General features: G+C 37.1%; 1 protein-coding gene and 1 pseudogene across 4 annotated transcripts in view; both read left to right on the top strand.

The window, feature by feature from the left end:
* The window catches only part of GPC6 (glypican 6), a 1,069,657-nt gene that overhangs the window by 70,192 nt on the left and 972,479 nt on the right, over positions 1 to 26,986 (top strand). The gene's annotated exons all lie outside the window — the stretch shown is intronic.
* Positions 10,727 to 13,149, top strand: LOC116631541 (annotated as a pseudogene).

Genomic DNA, 26,986 nt, shown 5'->3' with positions numbered 1-26,986 from the left:
CCAAAACTGATTAAGTACCAGTGGCTTACTTACATTATTGTTATTATATTATTGTTATTATTTTATAATCCAATAGCTTATTATTTATTCTATATTCTATATTATTTATTCTATAGCTTATTAATCTGTGTCCTATGTTCTTTATCTTTTTAACAAAGACAACATAGTTTCACACAGCCTAGTGATTACTGGGACGAGCTTGCAGTGTTCTTCCATCATTTGATAACAATTTCCTTTTCGCCTTTGATAACCTGCTTTAAGTTCTCAAGTCAATATCCCTATACTGAGCCATTTACTAAGGGAGGTGTTCATTGTGAATAGCATGGTCAATTAAATGAAGGATAATTTATTTAGTTGAGCACCTTGAAATCTTTAGCTCGCTTAAAATAGGAACTCAACAATGGTTCCACTGGCTGATGTACAACTTTGTCTTCTCGGAAACCTGATGTGCCCAAGAAGATTCGCCCCACCAGTGGATGATTTGATTTTAACGATATCCTATTTGGCTCTAAAAATCGTGCTGAAGCCATCTTTGGCATGCAGTTAATAATGTAATTTAGTCTATGATGGCATTCGGTGATAATGGAAGAGATATTAGAGACATAACCATTTTCATATTTAATAGAGAAGCAATGTGTTCTAGGTAATGAAGTTAGGACTCCAACCTGCCATTGTCAGCACATGTTAACTCTGTTTCAGAGATCCTTTTTTAGATCTAAGTAAGTATAATTCTGTAATTTCCCTATACTCATTCTGTTAGATGCTTTGCTGTTGAATTTTTGACATAGTAGCTTCTAGGATCATTTGTTTGACGCAGCCCAAGAGTAAAAACAACCCAAATCCAACAACCAAACAAAAACTAAGAACCAATAAAACCTTTCAGGCTTGAAACTGTAGAAATGAAGTAGTGTTTCTTCTCCCTGGATAAGTAAAACCAATCCATTATTTGAATGTCGAACAGCTAGCCAAGTTGTACACTTTCTTTTGAAATAAGATGGGAATGTTTTCCATCAGTTTCTCAACATTTGGTTGGAATATGAAAGATCATGTTAAAGTGTGAGCATAACAGAAAGCACTTGAGCTGACCAGCAGTGTGGCTTTTGAGCATTTCTGTGCTTTTTGTACAACATGCTCTTACTCCATGTTAAGGCATTTCTGTGTGGGAACAGGAGTTTTTAATCCACTCCATTGTAACCCATGTAAATAGTATCTTGTGTTCACCCTTTCTTTTCTGTTCATACCTGTAACAGAATTCTATTCTCTAAGAATTATATAAATGAGGGGATTATACATTTACTGTTCTCCAAATTGCTTTCTCACAAACACTGTATAGTGGGGATTTTTCTGTATTGGCACATACTTCATTCTTTCTAAGGCATGCCTAGTATTACTTTATAGGTGTGACTTCCATGCTCATCTTCAGATTGTTCTTGATTATTTTTCCAGTTGTAAGTTTGATGCAATTAGAGGAATCAGAACCATTCTCTGAGTTGTCAAGAGAATTCTATTCTGGTTTTCTTTGCTCTAAAATGTCTTTTTGCGGTGAGTTCTGATGTCATCAGAGATGAACAAAGAAAGCTTGTAGGTAAGCTGAATTGCATAGGAGAATGGATTTTCTCTTTTTTTGGCTTAATTTTTCACCCAATGATTTATTTTATTCTTTGAAAAAAACACAATGTAAAGAGTCAAATAAAGAGGTGATATATGCTTTTTAACCTAGCCATTGTAGGTGAGACTGGTCTGGAAAACAACTCCAGAATCCAAGTGATCATATCAGTTAAGCACCTGAACCCACCCTCTTCCAGTAAACATAGATTTTAGCAGTTCATGAGTAGGAAGGGTGAAACATGGTGGGGTTAAGGATTAAGAACACATGGCCTGGGGTATAAACTTACTATCTTAGAGTTCCCACATGGCATTCTTGTGTTTTTCATTCCCCAGTGTATAAACGGGAGCATTTAATCGAGGCTATCTATTTTGTCTTTGGTTTGAGAGAATTAGACCATGGGCATGACTGTTCCAGATCACACAAGATGGTGGAGTGCAATGCAGCAATTTGGACCTGATTAGATGGAAAAAAAGGAAGAGTGTGTGTATGTATACTGAGAAATGAGGAAGCTGGTAATGACGCAATTCAGTGAATTATGCCATGTAAGTAGATTATAAAGCCAAAGGATTACATGGCCAAATTGTTGTTTTGGGTAACTTGGGTCTGAGGTTTATGAGAACGTAGACTCCTGTGCAGTGGCAGTTAGCAAGAGGGAAGGGAGAGTTTGAAAAAATTAGAACTGAAAGTTGAAAACCAGCATATTGTCAGTGTGTAGGATGATTAAGGTACCTTTGTTTGCTGGTTATTTTTAGGGGTCATGAGAGGGAGGGGACTTCTTTATCAAATATTTATGTCCTTTTTTTTAAAAAAAAAAGTTGTTTGATAGCCAAATCTTAAAATATTATATATGCTTAAAGCAATAATTTTAGTTTTTGCTTGTTTAAAAAAGAGCTATGCAGTTTATTATCAATATAATTCTGGTCAAAAATTTTCTGGAGTGTAATTTTTTTCTTGCCATCAAAAATGAGTATGGTGATATTGTGAATTGTCATAACTTCAATTATAGTCTCTTTTCCAAGGAGATGATAAAATGTATTCCTGGAAGAGGAATTCCTGTATTCCCATACATTCCTGTGTTCCCTATAGCCCCATAAAATGCTTTTAATCATCCCAGTGCAATTGTGTTTATTATTTATTTTGCTTTTAAAATTAGTAAATTGTTAGCTATTGAAAATTAAAATCATCACTGATTAACAGATAAGGCTATACATGTTAAATCATTTAATTAGTGATTATATTTTCTCAGTAACATTTGACAAGTAAATTATTCATTTTTAGAAATTTCGGTTAACCATTACATATTAATATTCTTTATAGAATTCAACATTATTTCACCAGAAATACACCCAAAATAGGCAGTTAGGAATTTTAAAAATGCGGGGCACCTGGGTGGCTCAGACGGTTAAGGGTCTACCCATCTATTTACCCCTTATTACATGCTTGGCACCTACAAATATTTAATTGTTGAACATCTCTTTAAGGGTCTCCTGGGATGGAGCCCCACATCGGGCTCTCTGCTCAGCGGGGAGCCTGCTTCTCCCTCTCCCTCTGCTGCTCCCCCTGCTTGTGCTCTCTCTCTCTCTGTCAAAAATAAATAAAATCTTTAAAAAAATGCATTTTCTTTTATAATAGGTAATTAGAATATTTACTTGAGGAAGTATTTGTCCTTCATTTATTTTCACCATTTATATAATCAATCATTACCAACTAATGTTTGAGGGATTTGAGAGTCTCTCTCTCCTCTCTCTCTGTGTTTACCACTTTTATTGCAGACACTTGTTGATGACATGTGTGAGTGGTATATTCGCACAAAGTGCTTTTGCCTGGTCCTCTATCTGATGTATTTACACATTAAAAAAAAAAAAAGAAATTAATAGCATTCATAGTGTCCTGTTCCTTATTCCCGACCAAAGGAATTCCAATGATGTCTTTTCACAAGGACATCCGTTTTTACATACTTAAGACCATCAACTTTTTAAACCTAGGCTTGTAATGTTGAATATACTTGGTTTACTCTCTTTCTGCATCTCTAGCACATTGCAACCCCTGCTACTATACCTAAATTCATTATTAGAATCCTTTTTAACACAATGCTCCAGGCTGCAATCCCCAATTAAAATTATTACTTGAGTGGGAATCTGTTTTTTTTATTCACACCCTAGACCATTACCAAAGAAGGGGCTTTAGCTAAGTCCATTGTCCGAATATAGAAATAAAATCTGCATTCATGCCCGGGTTGCCTAATATATGGGCTCCTGTCATTATTCATTCACGGCGTACCTTTCGTAGGCCCAGCCTAGTGCTTGAGACACAACGAGATCTAATATATCCTTGATCTCAAAGGGCTCATGATCAGGTGTTGCAAGAGGACATATAAACAAATTACAGTGTAGGGGGATGATTGCTGTGAGGGATAATGTAAAAACATGCCCTAGAGCATAGAGGGAAAAAAAAAAAACAGCTTGATTCTACCCATATCTAAACTTTTGTCTTCATTGGACAACAGCAACATTTAAATAAAAGATTTCTTTAGCAACCACTAAATAATAATTAATATGAAAGAGCCATCTATTTACCCCTTATTACATGCTTGGCACCTACAAATATTTAATTGTTGAACATCTCTTTAAGATTGGCATTCTACTAAAATGTTTTTCTTTGTTAAATCAGAGTTATAAGCCTTTTCCTCAAAATCAATAAATCAAAATCTTATTCTGTGATTAGGAACTCATGGCTTCAATGTTTCATTGCTCAGCATATACTTTAATGTACTTTACTATTCTGAGAAGGTGTCATACCTTGTTTTCATTTTTAATTTCTACAGCGTATGCACTAAGTGCTTAAGCTCTCATTATCTGATCTACATTTGAGGAGCAAGCTATGTTAGTACTTTGAGCCATTCTCATTAACAAGGCAATTTTGACAGCATTTCCAAGTATGTAGACCTGTATTATAAATGTTAGGGGAGGTTTAGAAATGTAATGAGAGAGGTGGTCCCTGTTTTTACCCTTCCTGTTATTAAAAATTGGCTGACTTTTAACATATTCATGGGATGGTTTATATGTGGTCCTGCTTTTAGAAATCAGATTCACGTTTCAACAGTCCTTTTATTGCATTTTTTTCCATTAAAATCAGAAATCACACATAGTAAGTCATTTAACATTGCCTAAGTATCCATTATAATTTAAAATATTTGGTAAACTCATTGGGTATCTTGATTTTTTTTGAACAGAAAAAAAATGACTTAATCTTTATAAATAGCTTTAATTAGCTGGGGACCTCTTATGCTTCTCGACGTTGCTGTAAGCTACTCAAGGTTGCCTTAACTTTTTTGATAACTAGGGCATCCTTTGAACTCAGAGTATGTTTGTGGTCAATGTAAACCTCACACCCTTTCTTGTTTGGTCATCCCAGACCCTGTGTTTTATGAGAGGCATGCTTTTCTGTGTTTCTGTTTTGTTTTTCTTTTGTTTTTTGAGTTAGATTTATGAAAGCTTTTAATTTGAAGGAAGACAAGTCTCTGCAGAATCAGTGCTAGCTGTCTGTGGCCCCATATTTTCTTTTTTATTTATTTTAACAGGAAACGGACTGGATCATGGTGAATTCTCAATTGGTTTTATTAAAATTACCAGTGGAGAGTGAAATGCATGGAGTAGGCTCAAACCTTGATTGAAATCCAACATCAAATATTTCTTTTTGTTATAAAGTCAGTCTTTTCATTTTGGACTTTTCTTTGGCTGTTACTGTGTTATGATAAACCCATCTGCTGTTTCAGCACATGGTAAGAGATTTCTTTATGCCAGTGTGGAGGATGCAGGAAGAATGATAGATGGCAAGGGAAGCCACTTACTCGTAATGCTTTTTGTCAAGTCATGTCCTCTTGTCCCATCATACATGCCTTTCCTCCAGTGAGTTCAGCTGTTATTATGCGGCATTGTCATTCTACAAGGAATGACTAGCTGGGAAATTTCTGATGGATGCCAAGGAGATGGAATAGCAGTCTGTATTTTGTACATGACTGATAATTTTGGTCTCTTGAATGGTAAAAATAGACACATAGATGAGAGTGGTCATTTCAGGCTTCCTTCCCTCCCCCATAACTAAGGAAATTTTAAGAATCATTCTAGGTAGTTAAGTTGTTCATAAATATGTGCCAGATTTTGTTTGTTGGCTTTTGTCGCTTGATGCTGATGGACACCTCCTGCAAAGAAAAACAGCAAATTCTTATCTTAAATCAAGAAGGTGAATGAAAAGTAGGACGGTGTGATTCTTTTCTGTAATAAAATTCAGATAACTTGATTATATTAGGAGTAGCATATTTTCTGACAGAAGAAAGACCTTGAGATTACAGTTAAACATGGCAACTTGAGTAAATGTATTTGCCTATACTCCCTTCTGAACACCTCACTGAAATCAAAGGAACACAAAGGATAGAAACACGAACAAAGAGAATTTGAGGGGAGATAATAGATTGGAAATGTTGTGAATTTCTGGGTAATATAAATTGGAAGGAGGGATTACTAGAGCAGAGAGAGTTGAATACTTGGTGCTTACAGAGGGAGGTGCCAATAAGGAGGAAGCTTGGAAAAGACAGGAATTGGCAATAGTAGATACTGCGGAAGTTGGGAGTGAAATATGGGGCAAAAACAGGGAGTTTTGTGAAAGTCTGAACAAGATATGCTGTACCTCCCCATATCCTCTTCCCCTGTATGAGCAGACAACTGATTACTAGAGTGCCCCTACTTCTTCAGGGATGTGATTTATTCCATGGATACACTGAGTTAGGGTGATTCTAAAATGGGAACACCATGCACAGCTAAAGGTAAAGTCTCCGTGATTAACAGTGAGAGCTGTAGCTCTCTCCTGCCATCTATCTCCAAGAGCATTGGTACACAGGCCTGAGAAAGCTTATTTTCTGAAGAAACTGGTTCTACAGAAAAGATCTCCAGATCTTTGATATTTGAAGGATCAAGTCTCTGCTTGCTCACCTTGAGCAGTGAAATAAATCCATTTGTTGATAAGCTGCATAGGATTCCCAGGCATTATTTTATTTTCTCTTGAATAAAGCCAAGGATCACCATGTATTTGGAGTACACACAAAAAGAACGAGACGGTCTACAGCAAGAAGAAAGAACTACCAGAAAGGAGTTTGGAGAAGCTAAATTAATAGTTCAGGAGCAGAAAAGATGACTCAACAAAAAATGAAAGTAACTTAGAGAAATAAGAGAAGACATTGCCTCTATGGGAAAGAATGTAATGCTATTACAATCAAAACAATTGAAGAAATAAGAGCGACCTCATGATATTTTAAAAATCGAAAGAATAAAATTAATCAATAGAAATGTCTGACCATTAAGGAAATGTCCTAGAAAATATAACAAGCAGACCGCATAATATCCAACTGATAGTGTTTTCATTAAAAGTGCAGCATAAACAAAAGAAAAAAGACATTTTCAAAGTAATTTAAAAAAAAAATTGTCCCAGAACTGAAGGACACAAGCTTCTACATTCAGTTCATAACGAAATTATTTGAAAAGAGCCAAGAACATCATTATGAAATTTCACAACTCTAGGCATGAAGACCAGATCCTAATGGACTTTAAGTGAGAAAAATACATCCTTTGTGGTGCACAAAGAATTTAAGACCAAGTGACACTGGATGCTCCTGCAGCAATATGGAAATTAGAAGTAGTGAAGGAAAATCACAGGACAATAGTTATTTGACAGGTCTGTGATCAACCAACCCAAATTGGAGCAGGAGAATTGAGGGCTCCGGGATATGGATTACCGGATAACTTTGATCATGGGAAAACCTGTATTTTAAGTTGTTTTAATGGGGAGAGTTTGGGAAGAGTCTAAGCAGAGGGAAAAAGAGAGGCAATAGTTAAATCTAGGAAAAATACAAAGTTTTACAAAAAAAGATATGTCACAGTGTACTATTTGACTCATAAGAGAAAATATATGTACTCATCATAGTGTAAATATTGCCCAGTACCTTAACAAAAAGTGGTTATATATATGTGTTCCAGAAAAATTGACTCCTTTCTTTCCTCTCACTAAAGAATAAATTGCCATAGTTTTTTAAGTACATTTTTTTAGTTTTTAACTATGTTTTATTTTATTTATTTTTTAAGGATTTTATTTATTTTAGAGAGACAGTGGTGGGGGGAGGGCGTCAGAGGGGGAGAGAGAGAATCCCCAGGAGACTCCATGATGGGTGTGGAGTGCCATGCAGGGCTTGATCTCAGACCAAGAGATCATGACCTGAGCCGAAATCAAGAGTCAGATGTTTAACCGACTGAGCCACCCAGGCACCCCTGTTTTAACTACATTTTAAAGTGATTCCTTTAAATACATAAACTTTTTTGAATTTAGCTGTCTATTAAAAAATCACTTGTCAAAAGAAAGGGATTTAATTCACAAGAGAACAACAAATAATATTAATAAACTGTTGGAGTCAGGTTATTTTGACAGTAACATGTTATTTTGTTGCTGTAGATATTTCAGAATATTAAGTAGTACTAAATATATGGACTAAAAGATATAGTTTAAATGAGGATATTGTGACTTTCACAAATAATAACCATATTGGAAAAGTATTTCTAGAAGGACATACATATACCCAAACTTGATGACATATTTTTGGTGACATGTGATGGTTTAGGAAGAAAAACCACTGGATTCACTTTGGGCAACATACCAGAGTTGCTTGTTTGTTTGTTTGTTTTAAGTGTTTTTTGATAGAGCAATTCATTGAGGAGTATTTTATTAAATAGGAAAGCCAAATTCCAGAACCTTCTTCCCTATTCAACTACTGTTATCTTACCAATAAGAATTACTCTCCATCACCAAATCTTTATAGCATAGGAGGGAGTAATTTCTAGGACAGGTGAAGCTTTGTATCTCTCATTACTAATTAAGCTAATTCTATTTTAACAATAGCAATTTAAAGAATTGCCATGGTTTTGCTTTTTTCTCTAATCAACACCATGCTGGTTATAAGCAAAAAGATTCATTTATAAATTTTTTTCTGCAGTATGCTTGACTGTTAATTTCCAGGTCAGTATCCAGCCTATCAAAAGTTTCATGGGGTGATAATTTATGCTTATAATGGACAGTCTATTTAAAACTATGATGAGGTCACCCCAGCTAAAGCAGCTAAAATGCTGAATCCCATTCTCTCACTTACTCAGAATCACATCACTTTAGTTTGCTAGTTTCCCATTTTTAATGATGGGTGTTTCATTCAAATAAAACTTCAAACTTCTCACAGTCCAATTTATCACTAGCAGTTCACATTATTAATTGTGTGTCTCATCCCTTGAGGCAAATCACATGGCCTCCCTCATTCCCTCCCTCCTTTCCTTCCTTCCTCCCTTCCTTCCTTCTTTCCTTCCTTCCTTCCTTCTTTCTATTCCACAAGTAAAGCAATGATGTCACTTTCCTAGGTAATGCCTTCCTCTATAATTTTTTGAACTGAAGGCTCCAATCTTATATCGTGTTGTATACAGTACAGATTATAAGTTAAACTGAGTACTCCTTTTTTTGATTCCATTGTCAAATTAACTATTTTTCGTACTGCAGGTGAGCATATTTTTCAGCATTAAGCCAGTAATAGAATCAGAGATTTTGAGAGTTGAAATGGACGCTAGAAAGTATTTATTCTAAATCCATCCAAAAACAATATTTTTCTTAAAACAGGGACATTTTCATCTCCTCCTAGAAAATAGTGCCAAATACATTCCTCTAATAAATAAAAGAAGTTGCCTCACTAAAGCACTGCCCCGAGTGCTCCAAGTCTATGAGCAGCTTAAATAACCAAATCCAAGTTGTCTCTCTGATCCTGTATCTGGAATTGTCAGCTCATTTCACCATCTAGTGTGAGACCAGTATTAGCCACTAACTGGACGGGCTTCTGGTGGGGTAGAAGAGCAGTGCTTCTCAAATTCTGGGTGGGGAAGGATCAGCCCTCCTTCTAGTCTTCCTCCTTCTATTCCTCCTCTTCCTCTTGCCCCTCTTCCTCCTTTTTCCAATCCATTGCAGACTGATTCTTTCATAAAATATGATAAAATTATTTTCTAAAATTTAATTATAAAACAAAACAAGTTCATTATTATTAGATTCAATAGATAGGAAAATGTCAACTTGTTATGAAAATTTCTAACTCTTACACTTGATACTTCTGCATCTCTCATTAGGCTCTGGCAGTTCAGTCTGAGGGGCACTGCTGTGCTCTATGAGGCTTGATGTTGTGTGGTGAGCTTCCATTTTCTTTGCACTGGAATTGGCTACATCTTAAATATTGGTCCAGCAGTACGAATGATTGCTCCATATTTTATATCGGTTTTTGTGACTATTATTACATATATTTTTATGCCACTTTCGTATCAGTTTATATATATTAAGTTCATTTTGTAATATAAATTTCTTAGTAGCCAACTCATCAATAGTTGCCTTATTAAGATTTCTGTTATGATGACTGTTATATACTTAAGAGATGTATGATAGCATCATTGAGGGCATATCATATGTGGACAAATTTATTACGTAATAGACAAAATATGTGATATGTGTATATGTGAGTTATATATATATATTATATTGTATATAAACATATATATAATAATAACTTCTCAACACTTATCTTACCAAGGACTGCTCATTAGAATGGTCTGGGCTGCCATTTCCCCATTCACTTTTCCTTTCTCCTTTGCCATCCTTCCTCCACCTGATTGTTGTATGAGCTTTTGCATTGTGCTGCCACGCGTATGCATGACTCAGTTGCCAGTTTCCACCTGTCCTCCAAGTCCAAGTCCCATTTTGCATCCAGCTTGTGGTTCACTGGGGTTGATCTCAGGTCCCAGAAAGTTTCAAATCTTGACTTTAAATCAGAACACTTAGGGGGCACGTGGGTGGCTTAGTCAGTTAAGCGTCCAGCACTTGTTTTTGGCTCAGATCATGATCTCAGGGTTGTGAGATTGAGTCCATCAGGCTCTGTGCTCAGCGGGGAGTCTGCTTGAGATTCTCTTTCTCCCCCTCCCTCTGGTGCCCCTCTCCACCCCGTTCTCTCTCTCTCTCTCTCAAATAAATAAATATATCTTTAAAAAAATCAGAACACTTAGGGCTTAGAAAGTTGCAGATCTTCAACTTGTGGCTCTTAATGGTATTTTACCTACATTAGAGGTTTGTTTATTCAGCATGAGGCACCATGCTAAGTATTTGAGAAAAAAGATGGGGAAGACATGAATACTGCACCCAACTGAGGGCTTTAGAATTTAGTAGGAGATAGACATATAGATAACTTGTTTAACCGGAGCTGTGCTAAAAGTCTTTAACTTTGGGGATAAGTTAAGAAAGCCTTTACAAAAGTGCTACAGTTGGGCTGGGTTAGGGTGATTTAGTGATGGAGGATGTACATGCTCCATGTGGGGGCTTAGGTGTGTAATGCATTTTCGGGCACGGAGATGTGAAAATGGTATGAGATTTGGGTTTTGGAACTACCTGTTTAAGCACTCCCAATTTATTCAGCTTGAGTGGTGGCTCCCTGTTTTATGCTTTTTTTGAGACCCCAGTCCTAAGAACCAAAAGTGGTATTTACTTTTAAGATTCAACTGAAGCCTGCATGGAACCTGCCTCTTCGCAGTGTTTACCTGGAGAAAAATATTGCAAGGATTCATGCACAGCAAATGGGCAATTAGAGTTTTGTAGACCTGTGTCTATATTTTGAAAGACCTAGAATGATCTTTGAAGAAACGAAAAATGCCAACCCTTAGGAACACACTAGAAACTGAAAAGGTATCTTCAGCCTTAGTTTATTTGGATTTGTATATTAAGACTTTTCAGTCGGTTAGCTCATGCAGAAATACACCCCCCCCCAGTAAAATTAGGAGGTAGTTTTCCTATTAGGTGTTTGATTTCCATATCCCATGATTGTTTATGAAAATGTATTGGTGTATATTTTAAATTTTCATGATTAATTTTGTTATTTTTAAGCCCTAATATAGCTTTTCAGAAGTGCAAACCCAATACATTGCTTTGTGCTTACAGGCAATAAGGATTCAATATAATCCAACTTGATTTGAGGAGTTGAGAATGCAGATGGGAACAAGGAGTGGCTTATACTTCAGTAAAGGTGGAACATGAGATGTGGTTGGGGCAGAGGAGTGGGACAGGTAGCACTTAGGAATAGGCAGTGGCCATCCTCAGGCACTGGACTTTGCTTTTTCCTCTGTGGGAGATCACAGTTTTAAAGCATTATGGAGAGTGTGAGTGGAAGAGGATCATCCGATATGTGTTTTGGAAATATCAAGGTAGTGGTAATGTATGATGCATTCATTTTATTTGAGTGAAACACAAATACTGATTGTGAGTCACAAGTCAGTATTTGTATTTCATGAAAACCAAACTTCTGTACTGATAGGAGAAGGAATCAGAGCCTGAGGGACTCATTAAGAGACTCTAGCAGCATGGGGTGATTCCGGAAGAAACAAGAGTGTGGCATGAACATGGGGAAGCAAAAGAAAACAAGAAAGTATGCGACCATGAAGCGAATGCTTAGTCTCCGAGATCAGAGGCTTAAAGAGAAGGACAGATGAAAACCTAAAAAGAAAGAAAAGAAAGATCCTAGTGCACTCAAGGAAAGAGAAGTCCCCCAACATCCTTCCTGCTTATTCTTCCAATATAACACACTGCTGGGCCCACCTTACCACATCCTGGTTGATACCAACTTTATCGACTTTTCCATTAAAGCGAAACTTGACTTAGTACAGTCAATGATGGACTGTCTGTATGCCAAGTGTACCCTTGTATAACTGTGTGATGGCTGAAATTGAGAAACTGGGGCAAAAGTATTGAGTGGCTCTAAGGATTGCCAAGGATCCAAGATTTGAACGATTACCATGCACACACAAAGGAATCTATGCAGATGACTGCTTAGTACAGAGAGTAACTCAGCACAAGTGTTAAATTGTGGCCACAGTTGACCGGGACCTTAAACAAAGGATCTGGAAGATCCCTGGAGTTCCCATCATGTACATTTCTAACCATAGGTACAACATTGAGCGGATGCCAGATGATTATGGAGCCCCTCGGTTCTAATTCTTAAAAGATAGAGTTCCTCTGCCTTCCTTTACCAACTTTTTCTGTTGCCAGTTCATATTAGCAATATGCTGTAGCATGAATTATTCTTCTCACCCATTTGCTCTGTTATGAGCTGACTATGGTTAAATACACCCACTTTTTGATGTTTTGAAATTGATATTTTGTATCATTTTAAATATTGTTGCATCTTTTTATAAATCAGATGATTGCTCATATAAAAAAAAAGAGACTCTAGCAGTGTGGATACAGGGGAGGGACGCAGGGGCATATCTGCATGGTTACTAGTTTTCTTCATTCAATAGATATTCATTAAGTTCTGAGTAGTCGCTAGGTGCTTAGGTCATAATGGAGAGCAACACAGACTGCGTCCTGGAGCACAAGACATATAAGACAGCCTCCAGTCTCTGCTTGGGTGACTAGTGGAAGCTGGTGCAGTCAGCACTGTGGGAATCGTGGGGCAGAGGTTGGTGGGGGGCGGGGTGGTTGGGGAGAGGCTTGTGTGTGTGAGTTGAGGAATGGTTTCTCAGCAGTTGTAGATGGCATTTAGTGTTGGAAGGACTGAGGTGAAGTACTTGGGTTGGGAGACTTTGGGGTTGGGAGGTCTAGGCCAGTGCTTCTTAGACCTTATGTATGTTGGAACCACCTGGGATCTTATAATATGCAGATTTTGCTGCAGTAGGGTCTGGGTGGAGCCTGGGATTTTTCAGTTTTAACAAGCTCCTGTTCGCTGCTGTTGCTGCCTGCCCTTGGAACAGTAGCTGGAGCTACAGAAGGGTAGTTGAAAAGCTGGTTAAAAATTGTTGAATAGTTGAAAATGAGATGGAGAACTCCTTCCTCTGGGAGAATATCCACATTATTTCCCTCTGTCCCTGTCTCTCTTTCTCTCTCTCTGCATATGTGCGTGCACACACACACACACACACACACACACACTCATACACACAAACTTCGAGCTTTAGAAGAATCTTATAAACAAACTATTTGGGAGTGGAACCATTTACAGATTGGGGAATGCCTACAGATGTGTACGTATGCCTTCATTTACAATGAAATTGCTTTTCCAGAAAGTCCATAATCTCCAGGTCATCTGGAAAATATTTCTTTATGTCAAACATGGACAGAACATATTTTGTTGACTTTACTTGCAGTTGTCAAAGGGGAATAATGAACTCATATTCACAGATAACCATTTCCAAACCATACTTTATTTTTAAGTGTTGACTTTTCAACTCTAATCCATTAAAATCCGAGAGGCAGTAAAAAAAGAGAAAACAAAATGTCCAGCTAAAATTTTTAAGGAATGTGTTTCTATGAGGGAAATACTGTGTCGTGTTTGTGGCCTCAAGGGAAAAAGATAGCAAGTGTCATTTGTGGAATAAATATATATAATTGCATATCATCTTCTGAGCCTGCACTAAAAAACAGTAGATGTTATTGGTTTTTTACTTTTTGGTTGTCTCACAAGGCAAAACAGTTAAGAAGAAATCCTCAGCTTTTTATTCTTTTGCATCTAATATGAAAACAAGGATGAGAATATAGAACAGGGCTTTTCTTCGATGCAGGGAATAACTGGGAGGTTGGATTCCTTTTAATAGCTTTTGATGTGTTGAAATCCAGTCAGTGTTTACATAGTAAGTAGTCACTTGACTTAAATTTTTTTTTCATAAGCATTACTTACTCCTGCAGTGACGAATGAATGTTCTCTTTGCTCTGAACATTGCCTATATAAATTATTAGGAGAAATGGAGTAAATATTACCCTCCTTCTAATAGGGATATTTCTCTGATGGGGACCCATTTGTTTACTGTAGCTGCTGGGATGGCATGATCAGGGTGACACGAAGACACTGTAGGAGTAAGACTTTCTACTTCTTGGTTGGATTTGTAATTTTATTTTTGTAGTTTTATTTCCTTTTACACTTGTTCATTGACTCTACTCTCATTTAACAGGAAAAAAAAAATCAATTGCCTAGAGGAAGATAGAGATGTTCCAGCCTCATTAATAGACCAAAACCTCATTAGGGAGATGACTGTTGCATAATGAAAGGTGCTTAACATCAGAAGACCTGGATTAAAATCCTGGCTCTGTTCCTTGCCAGTTTAGAAACCATCTCAGAGCCTTGGCCTCCCCAGCATGGAATTCTGTGCAGGAAAAATGTATTTATAATGTAGTAATATGTGTGCCATGAGGAAATATTCTCCAGTCCCTGCTTAGGTGATCTATGGAATGATCTATGGGGAATCAGGGGAAGGGATGTAGAGCTTTGAGGAAATGTGTAAAGATAAAAAATAACCTCTGATAAATGACCATTTTGAACATACACTATCTTTTTTTATATATTCATATTTATAATCCTCCCAAACTATGAAGTCTTTTTCTTTCTCCAGCCTGATTTCAGTATCAGTATCAGTAAATTTTGGTAACTTGCACTTTTTTCCCACAAGTCATCTTTATTTCTTGTTTGGGTCCATATTAAAAATAATTTAACTAAGTTTTATAAAGACATAAAGCAAATTCCTAGGTGCACTTAGATGCATAAAGCTTATAGCCACTCATATTCTACACTTTCAGATACAAAAAAACGCTACCTTGTTTTTCCACTAAGGTTAAAATGTGTGTGTGTGTGTGTGTGTGTGTGTTTGTTGTATTCCATATATGAAAAACAAACAAATGGAGCCTACAAAGATTATTTTGTTTGTTTCTATTTTGCTTAAAATGTTGCTCAGTCTGAAATAAATATAAAAATTTGGAAGTATCCGGACCACTAGCCAGAATTTAGGAAATATGATGGTAAAATATGTTTATCTGTCATATGTTTATTAAGTGCTGAATTAGTATTGCAGAAGACTGTGTAATATTGGAAAAATTAGGGATTTCTCCTCAAAAGTTCACTGCATATTTCTAGGCTTTCTCTAGACAGTGTTGAAATGCCAGGAAGTAGATTTTACATTCAGTGATAGTCATCAGAACTCAGGGCTGCAGAATCTGATTTTGTATATAAGTCAAAGACCAGGGTAAATTTGTGTATGTTTTTAAATATTAGAGGAAATCTTTACAAGAATTATCTTGTGTAAAATCGCCTATAAAATTTCCTCCCATGGTGACCTAGCTTAAACTTTGTACCCTGAGACATACTAACTAAAAATAGATAGAGGAGTTTGTTTATTTCCCTTAATACATTGGCCCCAGGGAAACTCAGAAACTCAAATTTACTATGTTTTGTGGTCAGCCTAATTGCCCACAGAGAAAATTTTTTTAATTTCTCTTCTGCTTCTGATCCTGGGTGTAAACAAGATAATTTATGACATGTAGGCAATGTTTTGATACTTGGATATTAAAGTAAAAGCCAGTTCACTGGTCATTATTAGTAGCTACTATAAATTGTAAATGGATTAAGTGCTCATAATTATGTAAAATGGTTAGTTTTTTCTTTGCAATTCAAATACAAACAGGGTTGGCTACTTTGTAAACACCATCCCTGTAGTTCCTGTTCTGTTGATCAGCTACAATATAAAAAGCTGAGTTGCATATTGAAATTAGTTTGATTGCTATTAGGGATTTATGTTATTTCCTAAAGTTCCTAAGGTTAGACTTTATCAGTGGATCTTTTCTGTTTCAGTAGTTAATGGTGAAAAATGACTTGTTAAAAAAAAGTCCAAAAAACAAAATTCAACTGAGTAAATTTTAAAGATCTTATTGGCTTTATGCCATGATTCATGAGTTGGGGAGCATCTTAGCTAGCAGGTAGAAAGGAGCTCTGAAGAGCTGTACAGAATGAAAGACTTTCATAGGAAAAAGTAGGCGGGACAAAGAAGTTACTAGGAAAGAGTGGGTTGTTTCAGGCAAGGTCACCTTCCTTTGAGAGATGACAGGGGTTTATCAGAGTACCTCACGAGGGCTGGCCAGGTAATTCAGATTCCATTCCTGGGACAGGTTCACACTGTGAGTCTTGCTTTGGTTATGTGGACTTAGCACAAGTGACTCTATTTTGGATCTGTTGTCACTTTTTTTTTTTTTTTTATTTTATTTTATTTGAGACAGAGAGAATGAGAGAGAGAGCACATGAGAAGGGGGAGGGTCAGAGGGAGAAGCAGGCTCCCTGCCGAGCAGGGAGCCCGATGCGGGACTCGATCCAGGGACTCCAGGATCATGACCTGAGCCGAAGGCAGTCGCTTAACCAACTGAGCCACCCAGGCGCCCCTGTTGTCACTTTTTTAATGGGCTTAAAACAGAGAACCTGTATTACAGGTCTTGCAGGGAAGAATGGAGTATTTTGTTGATATTCTTAGGGCTTCTTTATTGTTATCTTGCACTCTTTTTTTCTTTTTTTTTTTTGCTGAATAGCTACCAAAAGAGGCAAATGGTTAAATGAAAATGAGTTCTCTGAGAGTGTTAAGTGTCCATCAAACACCATCGGTTTGCTGTCCTCTTTCCTGGTTACTTAAACCTAACAGATAAAGGAATGAAGAAATAAAACCTTAGTTACAAAGGTTTTGTAACATTTAAATCTATACAATAATGAAATTATAGATAAATCCATTGTGTGTGTGGTTTTTAAAAAGATTTATTTATTTATTTTAGAGAGAGAGTGTGTGTGAGTGCATGGGGGGAGGGGCAGAGTGAAAGGAAGAGAGTCTGTTTTAAGCAGACTTCACACTGAGTGCAAAGCCCAGTGTGGGGCTCGATCTCATGACCCTGAGATCACAACCTCAGTGGAAACCAAGAATCTGAAGCTTAACTGACTGTGTCACCCAGGCACCATGGCCCCCGTTTTTTTGAGAGAGAGTGTATGTGCACATGCCCACGAGGAGAGACAGGGCCAGAGGGAGAGGGAGAGAGAGAATCTTACGCAGACTCCATGCCCAGTGAGGAGCCTGACTCAGGGCTCGATCTCATGACCCTGAGATTATGACCTAAGCTGAAATCAAGAGTTGGAGGCTTAACCACTGAGCCAACCAGGCACCCCAGTGAATCCATTGTTTAGGAAAATTCCAGAAAGCCTAGGTCATATTTTATTAAAATTAAAATTATCTACTTCACAGGTGGAAGTTTTATGAGTGAGGGAGTTTATACTCTAATTATCTTACCACACTAATTAAGGCCAAAGTTAGCATAAGTTAACGTAAGTGTAGAAGAAGACAAAGGCTCATCGTGTGTTTTAATATGGAAACTTTTTGCATTTGGAGTGAGGTAATTCATTGTGCCAGAATGTCTCACATATTATGGGATGTTCAGTGTCTGAAGTTCCCACCCGCTATATGCCAATTGACCCTACATGTCATTGTGATAATCAAAACTGCTTTCATAGATTTCCAAATGTTTCCAGCGGGGCTGCTAATTTGTGACTGAAAGTCACTACTTTATGAGAGAAATTGTTCTCTTTGTTCGATGGACAAATGAATGTAGCACTAATAACTCTGATAAGACTCACATGTTCATTGTATTTTCAGAAGGTCTTGGGAATAAATATTTGGAGATTGGATTTTTGGCTTTGTTTCAATCTTATTTGTTACTCTGTAGTGTGTTATGCCTATTAATGATGAGTGGTATACTTTGAAGTTCCTTCCCCCCTTCCTCCCTCCTCCTTCCCTCCTTCCCTTCCTCCCTCCCTCCCTTCCCTCCTTCTCTCCTTCCTTCCTTCGTTCCTTCTCTTTCTCTTTCTTTCTAAAAATACTTTTGTATTACATTGTTTTCAGATCCCAATTAGCCTAAATTTAATTGTATATGCATCAGTTACTTATTGTGTAAATGAAAATTATCCATTCTCAGTGGCATCTCCCAAATTGAAATTTTCCTTGTTCTATTATATTTTTAAATGTGAATTTAAAAAATGCTGCTCTTTATCTCTCTTTCTTAAGAAGCTTGGTGGAGGATGATTCATCATCAAATTGAGAAAGGTTTGGTATGGATATAAATTTACATGAGAAATATCAGTTGATTTTTATCACCTTTCAGAGCAAATGTATTTGTTCTTCTCTTCTAATATAAACATATAAATATCTAGAGAATTTTAAACCATCTTTTGTCCTCCTGAAAGCATTGTTTTTTTCCTCATTTTTCTGTCTTTCATTATTTAAATTTCATGAAGCAATGGAGTTGTAGTCATATTATTAACTCTTCATTCTGCTGCTTCCAAATATGCTCCTCCCCAACTAGCTATTTTTTAGCAATTTCTTCATCTACCACAACCTTACATACTTTGATAACCAATTGTTTAAAAAGTGTTTATTATAAAATTTATCATATAGATAAATTATTTATTGTGCATGTATAGTTTACATAGTAATAAGAAGGCAAACACTGTCAGCTCACCACCTGCTGGTTAAGACAAAATAATTATCAGAACTTTGTAAGTCCAGTGCCCCCTCCATAATTACTTTTCACTGTTCTATGGAGGTTAACTTAATACTGAATTTTGTAAATCACTCTTACGCTTTATTTATAGTTTTACTATACTACCTATGTATGTATCTGGAAGCACTGTTCTGTTTTGTCTGCTTTTGAACTTTAGAGTTTAATGATGTTTAATGATTTCTTTTAAGATTTTTTACTCTATCTTGCAAGATTCATCAATACTGATACTTGGATTTAGTTTGCTTATTTTTCTCAGCTCTAGAGTATCTCATTGAGTAGATACAATACCACTTATTTATCTAATGTACTGTTGATTGACCTTAGAGTTATGAATCTCACATACTTGATATTATAAACACTGTTTCTATGGACATTCTTTTTTTTTTTAAAGATTTATTTATTTATTTGAGAGAGAGCAAGCACGCATGTGAGTGCATAAGTTGGGGCAGGGGAAGAATCTCAAGCAGATTCCCCACTGAGCATGGAGCTGACCAGGGCTCAATCCCATGACCCTGAGATCATGACCTGAGCCAAAACTAAGAGTAGGACGCTTAATCGACTGAGCCACCAAGGTACCCCTCTATGGACATTCTTATACATGTCTCCTGGCTGACGCATGCAGGAGTTGTCTTTTGGGTTTATATGTGGATTAAAATTGCTGGATTATTTGCCAAGTGGTTGTACCAATTTGCACACCACCTAGTTGTAGATGCCATAGATTTAGATTTTTGCCAAAATATTAAATGTGAAGTATTATGGGGGTTTTGTATTTACTCTTCAGCAAAATTCTTGTTCATGTATTTAAACATTTTTGTCCTTGGTTATTATCTTTTTGGACTGATTTGTAGCAGTTTTTAATATATTCTGTTTATGAATCTTTTGTTAGTGTTTTAGGCTATAAATATCTCAGTTTATGGCTTTTCCTTTTATCTTTTTCTTTTTGACAAAAAGGATATCCTTCATTTATTGTAATTGTATTCATCAGACTGTTCCTTTTATAATTAATTTTTTGTGTATTGATTAAGAAATTTTTCACTGTCATAAGATTATAAAGATATTCCCTTGCAACTTTTATGTTGTTTGTAAAGTTGAATCCATTTTATTTATTTCTATATGTTTAACTACTACTTATCTCCATTTATTGACTAATGCATCTAGCCCTCACCTATCTGCAATGTCTACTCTGTCATAAATAGAATTCTCTTATAGTGCATGTTTATTTCCGGGCTTTATTCTGTTTATCTGAGGGCATAGCAAAAGCACATTATTTTAATTACTATAGTTCTAATATAAAAGTCTTAGTGTTCTGTTCACCCTGTTTTTCTGGAGTGTTATAGTTTTTCATGGCCCTTTACTCTTCCACATACATTATAGAATCAGCTAATCACAATCCATAGAAATCTCTGCTGAGATTAGGTTGGAATTATATTGAATCCATATATTTATCTCGGGAGAACTGACATCTTTCTGATGTTGAATCTTATTATCTAACAACATGTAGAACTCACCATTGATTCAGGTTTTTAAAAAATGTCTTTAAAAGCATTTTTATTAATTTCTTTATAAAAGGCTTACAAAACAATCCCAAGTCATCCGTTATGCTTCTCATTACATTTTCAGATATCCATGTTGAAAAATTGTATATTTTACTTTAACGTTATTTGACCCTCCCAAAAGTAAATATAGTGACCAAAATTAAATGGGCAACTGGTTACACAGCCTTCTCTCCCCGCCGCCTCTCAGGGCAAATGTTTCTTCCAACCACTGAGCCGTCTTGGGAATCATTCATCAAGTCTATTATTATCTGCATTCTACCTGCCCATAGCATGGCTAATTATTATAATTATTAATTAGTTATAATTAATAATTATTTAGAGAGCAGGTGTTTCTCCAGATACTAATAATTAGTTGTATATTCAATTTTCCTTTCTAAAATATATGTCATATGCAGTATAAATACCCCATCATATTATACAATAGAATAAATAGCTAATACAATATTTCCTACTTAGCTGATGCTAACTCTACACAGTTCTCTGGCTCATTATCATCATAATATCCTGCACATTGTTGAGGTATCTTCAACTTTACCACATTCTTTCAGCTTCAGCATTTCTTTTGGATGGCCCAACAATATTATCAAGGCAGAGTCTGTGTTACGATTTTCATTTTGAAGAGGAAGAAAGTGAAATTTGGAAAAATGAAGTAATTTCCACAAGACTACATAACTGGTGTCTAGTAGAGATGAGCCTCAATCTCAGGTTCTGACCTCAGAGCCAGTGTTCCCGCCTCTATATGGCGGGGGTGGTGGTGGTGGTAGGGACTGTGGGACCATAGGCCAAGTAGGCCCTCCAACCTAGTTTGTAATTGTTATTTAGTTTATCTAATGTGAAAGCCTTAGTTGGTGCTTGCCAGCTTAGTCTTTGGGGGGCTTCCTGCCTCTGTCTAGCATTGTACCAATTTGTACCTGCTTGCCTTCCCAGTTCCTGTGGGCGTTTGAGTTTGTGATCTCAGCCCTAGAATAAGGCTGGCATTCCCTGTTGTAGGTTTGATTTTTTCTTCTTTGTACTTGTTACCATCTTGTACTTGTTCTGATTACTTATCACCAGACAGATCTTATAGACTGCTTTGCAATTCTATTATGAAAAGATAGGTAAATTATTATTCTCATAAGAATAGGCACAGAACACGGAATACAGTGCCTTGCACTCAATGTGTGCTTACTAAATATTAATTGATGATGGAAAAGATTTAAATCTTTCTCTAAATAACAAGATTTTGTAGTTATCTATCAAAATCTAATTTTGTTGAAGTCACTTCATCTCATTGTGAGCGGATGCAGCTCAGTTTGACAGATAAAATGTTACCGGCTCATAAAATCGAACTTGCTCTGTGTTTGGTACTGTATGGAATTTTGTCAGGAAAGGCTTGGATTATGTTGCTACTATTGGCAGGGAAGTTATATAAAACCTGTGCATTTGGAAGATCTTTGCACGAGACATGGTTGATATGCCACATTTTTATACTGATGCCACTTTTCTTCCAAGTGGAGATGTTTCTCTTTGTCCTCTCCTCCTACAACTCTTCTTACGGTCTTTACCAGAGCGATATTTGTCCCTCCAGATTTGGATGTCTTTCAGTAATTGAGAGCTTTCCTTAGCACCAAAAATTAATTGAGCTGCAAATAAGAGGAGTAATCGTTGATGGAAATGATGCCCTGTTCACTCCGGAAAGGTAGGCTGCTTTAATCCATACCCACCTTCAAGGTTGCTTTTTGAATTCTAAACAATGGGATTCAATGTAAATCCATCCTCTGTTTGTAGGAAGCTCTGTTTTATTTGGAGTTTATAAAGGGAGCTCTGCGAGGTAAAACTGCTGTACAAGTGCTTTTTTTATGTTAAGTCCATGTATTAATCAAAACAGCTGTGTGGGTTACTAGGTAGACTATAACACCAGGTGGCAATAAAATGTCTTCCTCATTACAATCAATACCGATGAATTGCAGAGACCTCCTGTCCGTGACGGCCCTTCTCGATGGGCATCCTCACTCGGTGGTAGGAAAAATGAGTATGGGTTGTATGAAACTATTTCAGCACCACCCTGAGCTTAATAGTGCTGTTTTCCATTGCCTGTAACAAGCTGCGCTGGAGCCGTAAAATGTTTCAGCTGACAAATGCTGTCAGATCTTCAGTGCAAAGATCTTCTGTGGATTCAACGTGGTAACTTTTATTTTAGTGATGCCAAAACACACATCCGCTGTTGCGTGTTCACACAGTGTGCTCTGTGGAGCCATCCCGTCAGCCACAAAGCATGGTCACTGTCCCATTCCTGTGACCGCTAATGGCAAAATTCTTCAATTAAAAGCTGTGGAGGTTATGCTGACTCTTAACAATTTGTTTTCTCCCCGAAGTAAACTACCTGCTGTTAAGTCATTGAGTTTGTTTAGTTTGATTTTCGGTGTATAGTATAAGATATGAGTTTATCATAGAGACAAAGGTTCAAGCTAAAAATGATAATTTTTTTAAAGATTCTATTTATTTATTTGAGAGAGAAAGAGAGAGAGAGAGAGAGAGAGAGAGAGAATGAGCTGGGGGGAGGGAGAGGGGAGGGAGATCCAGACTCCCCGCTGAGCTGGGAGCCCAATGTGGGGCTTGATCCCAGGATCCTGGGATCACGACCTGAGCTGAAGGCAGACATTTAACCAACTGAGCCACCCAGGCGCCCTTAAAAATGATAATTATATGAAAGGTTTAAGGAGGTGCCCATATGTGGCTCAGGGCTCAAGTTTATACAGCTACTGAATACTAGTTTACCAGTAGGGGTGCCTGGGTGGCTCAGGCAGTTAAACATCTGCCTTTGGCCGGGGTCATGATCTCAGGATTCTGGGATTGAGCCCCACATCGGGCTCCCTGCTCAGTGGGGAGTCTGCTTCCTCCTCTCCCTCTGGTCCTCTCCCCAGCTCGTTCTCTCTCTCTCTCTCTCTCACAGAAATATTTTAAAATATTTTAAGATATTGAAATATTTTAAAATATTAAAAATTAAATATTAAAAATAAAAGCACAATACATGTGCCTTCCTGTCCCAGGTACTGTTCTGAATGTTTAACTTATATGTATTTATTTCATCTTCACAAGAAACCTCTTTATTTGGTGTCATTGTCCTCATTTTGATGAATACAAAAAACTAAGGTACGAGAGATTAGATAATCTGATGCCATAGACAGGATATGGTAGAACCTTTGGTTAAGTTTGTGCACTTAACCAAAATTAATGCCTCCATATTGACTGAAGTGAAATACACATACTCTTGGCATTGAAAGGGAACACACATACTGAATGTCTACTGCTCTGATGGAGATTTTTTTTTTTTTACAGTTAACCAAGAGAACAGATTTCTTCTATTACCTGTAGTTTAGGATTATAGAGTTTAGATTACCCTCTGGTCAGGATTTCCAAGGCTGAAAATGGAGAACAGTTGGAGGAGAAAGAGTGGACACTTCTGGAATCCATTTTCCTTCTCTTTATTGTGGATCTTTCTTCTTCCAAGCACTACTACTGTCTGCAACCTCAGTTGATGTTAAATTCACTATAGAATTGGATTTCAGTTGCTCTCCTTAATAGCTGTGGGGCATCCTTTTTCAAAGGACTCACTAAAGATTCTTTTTGTTTGTTTCTGCTAACTTAAACACTGATGTTTTATAATATTATGAGGAAACTACTGATTTGAAGAATTGGGATTCATGTTTCTTTTCCCTTTTTGATTCTATAAATATAAATCAGCAAGTAACAAAAAGAGCAATTCCACCTGTGAAGTTATTATCCCGTGAGTTGAATATGGGCATTATAATTCACCAGTAGTTGATGACTGAATGGATCTAGAGAAAGAATGAAAAGGTAGATTTTAAAGATGAATATACAACATTAATAATTTTCTCAGTAAGATATATTTGAAATGGAAATCCATGACAGGAAGCCAGACTAGGAAATCAGGAAGTTTGTATTTTGCTCTCCCTCCTCATCAGTTTCCCAGCTTCCTTTTTCGATTAGAGCCTTTGCCAAAGCTTCTTACATGTGTTTCTGGAATGTTTCCAGTAGACCTTTCGAATGGCACTTTGGTTTTCAGGCAGTGATTTCTGCCCTGGCTGAATTTTAGAATATGAAGGTCATTCATCTATATCCTGGAATGATGATTCACATATTTATGTTCTAGAAAGTAGACTGAAAAGAAAAATTTGCTACTTTATTAATTAGGGCCCTTTCACATTTTGTATTCTCCAGCTTAATCATTTGCTTGTTTGAACTAAAGTCATCTTCCTTAATCACCATCATTAGTGGCTGTCCATGAAGGATTATCTCTCTGAATTTTATAAGCATGTTAGAATTTAATGCATTTTACATTCCCCATTAGGGATTAGACATCATTCCATATTTTACTATACCAATATATATTTTTTAAAGCATGAGATTAACTATAGTAATGTTCTACCTTGGTAATAGAGGGGAAGCCTCCTCCCCTCATTGGGTAAGGGAGCTATTGGGTAACTAGGGGATCCAGTCTTGGTACCATTTTATAGTTTAAGCTTCCCAGGGCATTTCAGAAAGTTTACTTCTTCAAAGATGAAAATTTGGTATTCTCATCGCTTTCGTGTTGAACTTTCCCAGGGATGAACAGTTCATTCACTGTCTTTTGGAAACAGCCTGTTACACTTCGGGCGTCATTTAGAAGTTCTTCCTTATATCCAGCCGAGTGTTCATAGCATTCACTGGTTCCTAGTTTGGATCTTTAAGATGACACAAAACAGATCTATTCCTTTTCTACCTGATAGTCTTCCAAATATCTGAAGCCGTCTTAATATTCCTGTGATATTCTCCTGCACATTGGGTCATGCCACCATTTCCCATATTCCATATTTTGAAAATCTCTCATGATCCTTGTTCTCCTCGTCTGTCCCTTGTGCATGTAAAAATGGACATTGGATTCTAGAAAGAAGCACCATCATCGTGCACACACATATAGCACTTTCTGGACTTTCTGGCTTACTATGTGTTGTCTTGTTTCATCCTCACAGTGAAACTGGTAGACCCAGACCTCTTCTTTGTACTCATTTTTGTCTGAATAGACTCAAAGCTCTAGGCAGGCAGGATCTGGTGCTGGTTTTTATTGAATTCCAACTCCATGCACAGTGCTTTGCATACAGTAGTGACTTCCTAAATAACTGTGGAGTGAATGAGCCCCCACTCCTCACCCTGGGGTTGGCACGAGGAGGTGGAGTAAGTTTCAGAGCTTGGGAGAGTGGTCAGTTTAACACAGCGCTTTAGAAAAAAACTTTGCGATTTGTTTGTTTGTATTGTTTGCGTATTTCAGGTTCTTCTAGTTTTTCCTGGGCTTCAAATGACTATCAGAGTGTTCTGCACACTCAAAGCAATAATGTTTTAGTCCAATACAAGCTCATATAGAAACAAAACAAAACAAAACCTCTCTCCTTTTCTCAACTTATGAAGTTAAGAGTTTAAAAAATTGCTTTTAAAAGGAGTATTAATCCAAAAGAATAAATGAAGTAAAATGTCTGTTGGAAAATTAAAATTAGATACTTCAGTGAAAATGTTTATTGGGTAAATGTGATTTGTGGTTTAGTTAATAATCCATCCAAAAGCAGATATTTATTTAAATGTCATATATGTTGATCATTTTTCAAGGTTCTTGAGATGTAATATCATGGACAAAGTCCCTACTTTTATGCACCTTATATTTTACTTGAGGAAGACAGGCAACTTAACAATTAAGCAAATAAGACAGATAAGATAATTTTTGATAAGAAGTAAAGGAAACCTACAGAGCAATGTACTCAGGAACAGCAATGAGGAGGTGGCCCGGTGAGTTGAGACCTGAGGGACCAGGGGGAGGCCGCTCTGCAAAGTGCTCATTTCTGCAGAGGGAAGGAATGCAAGGGTCCTGACGTGGGTGAGTGCTCGGTGCCCGGAAGGAATTGCGAGCAGAAGAATGGCAGCTGGAGTACTTGGGATGAGTACTTGGGATGAGTACTTGGGATGAGTACTCGGACGTGTACAGTCCTCCTTATGTCGTCCTTACGGGCCGTGGTGAGACGTCTGACAGATTTGAAAGTCGATTCATCAAAATGGATGGACTGTGGATTCTAGGGACACAGGAGAAGCTGGGGGACTCCCGGGAGGGGTTCCAAGTAAGCTAGCAGAAACGTGATGGCAGCTCCGACTAGCAGAGGTCAGGGGTCATGAAGAGAAGTGGGTGGTGCCTGTGAGAGAGCTACTGGAGCCCTACTGGACGTTACAGGTCACACTGTAGGGCCAGAGAGGGGATGATGTAGAAGTGGGGGGGGGGGGAATTAGCATGGCACTTGTAAATATAATGGCAGGATGTTAAGGAAGAACCCCAGGGAACCCTGTT

Source organism: Phoca vitulina, unplaced genomic scaffold (genome assembly GCF_004348235.1).
Source record: "Phoca vitulina isolate PV1807 unplaced genomic scaffold, GSC_HSeal_1.0 scaffold5, whole genome shotgun sequence".
In the NCBI taxonomy this organism is placed as follows: domain Eukaryota; kingdom Metazoa; phylum Chordata; class Mammalia; order Carnivora; family Phocidae; genus Phoca; species Phoca vitulina.
Note: the sequence above shows the minus strand (reverse complement) of the source record. Positions and strands in the feature narration are given on the sequence as shown.